Source organism: Lipotes vexillifer, unplaced genomic scaffold (assembly GCF_000442215.2).
Source record: "Lipotes vexillifer unplaced genomic scaffold, Lipotes_vexillifer_v1.1 scaffold637, whole genome shotgun sequence".
In the NCBI taxonomy this organism is placed as follows: Eukaryota; Metazoa; Chordata; class Mammalia; order Artiodactyla; family Lipotidae; genus Lipotes; species Lipotes vexillifer.
Window position 1 is genome coordinate 726 of NW_006795830.1, and position 3,521 is coordinate 4,246.

The window sequence follows — 3,521 nt, forward strand, 5'->3', positions numbered from 1 at the left end:
AACAGGTGAATGAGGGGGAGAGGTTTACAAACATTCAGTCCATAGCAGTGTCTGTCCAACTACTGTTGCTCCTATGTTCCCTTTTCCCTGCTGAGATAATCAAGTTTTTCATTTACATTTTAACTTCTCTACTGCCTTTTTAGGCAATTATCAGTTTTCACGAAAACTTTACAACTCACCTATGAAATGGAAAAAAACCCCTCACCATCTCTGGGTCTGCAAAGTGCCTACCCTATCCTCTCTCTGGAGCGGTGTCCCATGGGTGCTGAGCAGGAATCGGACTCTGGACCCCCGCCCTCACCCACAGCAGCCCTTTCCCTCCATTGCCCACAGCAGAGGCCAGACTCAGATGAAACTTTCAGGGAAATTTACTAGGAGAAACATTGACTCAAACCATTGAACAGAGGGCGTAACAACACACAGAGGAACTTCTAACAGCCACCGGAGCCCATGGGTCCCGGCCCCACCCCCCAGGGTCCTCAAAAAGGTGCCTCTGCTACACCCCATCCGGCGGCCCTCCATCTCCCCACAGTCTCCCTTCCTGAGGGCCCCGCGGGTGGCCTCTCGCCAGGATGATGGGCGCCGGCAGTTCCCACTCCCCCATGTCAGCCACTCCCCCTCTGGCCCACATGCCCGGGGCCTGGCCCTGCCCTTTGGCTGCAACAGGAAAGTCCCACAGCAGGGCACCCTTCACTGATTGGACGACGGGGTGTCCCGAGGAACAACGTGGTGGCCTTCAGTTGTACTGCTAATTACTTTCACATTTCCAAGTAAATTCCTATTCCAATGCCATGCTATCTTGTTCAGGATCACAAAATAATATGGGAATCTTACAATTTGTTTTACACAATTGCAAAACTCTTGTCGTTGAACTGAATTAGTGCAGATACATGTGTGATTAATGTCATTCGCAAACTTAGATACTGAAGCTTTTAAGCCTTCTTTTAAATGAGACAATATGTGAAAAATTCCCAACGAAAACAGAGATGAAATTCCATGTCAACATACACAACAGGAACCCAAAGACGCTGCACACCGGCTTCCCCCAACTCGCCCGGCTCTCACTGCTTAGACGGTGGCGGACCGCTCACTCTTCAACCTCAGAGTGAAGGATCAGCCTCCCTTTCTGCCCCACGGGAGAAGCTGCTGGGCGCGGGCCTGGAAGGAGCTTGGCTGCTGCTCTGGCTCAGGCTCCCTCTTCCTCGTTGCTCACACCCTCTGCACACAGGGATGGGAACGACCTGGGATCCAAGCTATTGACCCTGAGCAGATGCTCCAGGACCTGCTACTTGCTGGTCTGCGCGTAGGCCCAGGGACCCCACAGGAACTTGTAGCGGGCAGGGTCGCTGTGGGGCACCTGCTGGTACTCCAGGTAGCCCTCCTGCACCCACACTTTGGTGAGCAGCTCCCTGGGCTCCCCACAGATTCAGGGCTCCCTCCCGGCACACCCCCCCATGTTGCCGAGCACTCCCCACACCTCCTCCTCAGGGGCATGGTCGCTGAACAGGGTGATCACGCACAGGACCAGCTCCAGGAGGCTGGCCTTGGGCGTGCTCTGCCCGTCGCTCAGCATCCCATCCTAGGTGAGGCTCAGCGTGGGGACGAGGACATAGGAGTGATTGCTTGGGTCCGCCTCCTTCTCGTTGAGGTGAAGGACCAGCTGCATGCACTCGGAGGCTCGGCTGAAGACCACGCGGAAGTGTTCCGGGTAATCTTTGAGGATGGCAGCATTTCTGCCTTTGTCGTCGAATCCTTTGTGTGATACCTGAGCAGCAGGAACCCCACCAGGTCAGCCACCTTCTGATGTGGTGCATCTTGGAGCAAGGACTCGGCATCTTCCTGGTCATGCCAGGTGCTTGGCCCTTCCGCATCTGGGGTGCTGAGGGCGTCGTCTTCAGATTGGCTCCATGGAGGGGTGGCCGTGGCAGTGAGGGAGGGGCTCTGGGGGGGAATGGGTTCCCCAGCATCAGCCACCTCCTCCAGAGTGCCCAGGAATAGGACAGAGTAAGAAGAGGAGGCGGAGGACGAGGGGGATGCGGCCTCCTCCCCCGCAGCCCCCAGCAGCGGCGCCTCCACCGGACCCTAGGCTGGGACTGGGGCCTGAAGTTCGGCCTCAGGCTGGCGGAGCTCACTCATCTCGACCAGGGGCCTGATGACAGGGGTCGGGCCGCTGACGGGAGTGTGGGCAGGGGTGACAGGCGGGGACCTCGTACCTGGGGGAGAGAGGGGGTGTGAGCGGCCTCGGCGGAGAAAGGCACCCTGGGCAGCTCTGACAAAGGCCACTTACAGGTCTCGTCTTGAGGGCTGCCCTCGGGCCTCACCGCGGCCCTCCTCCTCGGCGGCCTGTCCCCTGCCCACCTGAAGAATGAAGTGAGGGGGCTCCTCAGGGTGCAGCCAGCATGGCCCCAGGTTCTGGGGCTGTCAGGGCGGTGGGGTGACTTGGGTGTTGTGGGGTCCCCTCTGTTCTGGGAGGGGGAGCCCCTGGGTACACACTCAGGGCACACACCTCACCTTGACACCTGGCACTGCCTGGGCCTCCTCTGCTCTGTGGCCTGAGGACACGGTCCTCAGACCTGGGCTTTCACCTCCCGGTTCCTGGAGCCCCTGTAAGAGGGATGGAGGGGGCACCTCGGCTGTAGATTGTGGCACAGCCCTGTGCCCCTCGGTGCTGGCAGGAGGACTGGGCTTTACTCTGTGGGGTTCCCACTGTCCTGGCATGGGTGGCCTCCTCTGTGCTCACTCAGGGCAGGGCTTCCCCTTCCCCCTGGCAGGGCCTGTGCCCTCTGTCTGCTGTCTGAGTCAAAATTCTCAAGACACATTCCCTGCACTGAAAAGAAGGAAGTGAGGACCTCCCCATCTTGCCACGGTGCCCAGGGGCTCACAGGTCTCACAAGGGACAACCAAACTCCATGGTGTCCATCTGTGCTGGGACGATGGGCGGTCGGCTCAGTTTGCACCTTGACACCCTGCAGGGCCTGGGACAGTTCCCTCTGCTGACTGTGACCAATCTCCTTCAGCCAAGGCCTCACCTCCATAAGACACCAGGAGAGGATGTGACGGGGAGTCAATGCTCCCACCTATTCTGGGACACCCATGGGTGACAAAAGGGGCAGGGCCGGCTGGGCTCCAAGTACTCTGTGTGAGGAGGGGTCTCCCCAGTCTTTTCCATGACCCTTGCCGGGGCCTGAGGCCAGACCCCCAGAGCATGGCTCCCGCCTCCCTGAGCCCACCCATCTACAAATGAGGAGGGGGCAATGAGACAGGTCCTGCCCGAGGTTTCCAGGGCTGACAGTTGGGTCAGGCCAGATGTCTGTGGACCCCGGTTTGTTCCGGAGATTGGGCTCCCCCCAGTCCTCTCTCGGGGTCCACACCTTGACCCCGGCAGGTCCTGGGACTCCGCCCTCCGCTGCCCTGATGTTTCCCCTCAGACCAAGGTCCTCGCATCCCTAGACGCCTCCATCCCCAACCACGTGGCAGAGGTGAGAGCCTGCAACGTCCAGTCAGCCCTGCCCGGGACCTCC

At 59.4% G+C, this 3,521-nt stretch overlaps 1 pseudogene; it reads right to left on the reverse strand.

The window, feature by feature from the left end:
* Positions 1-1,186: 1,186 nt before the first annotated feature.
* On the reverse strand, positions 1,187-3,169 carry LOC103073462 (melanoma-associated antigen 8-like; annotated as a pseudogene).
* Between the last annotated feature and the right edge of the window lie 352 nt (positions 3,170-3,521).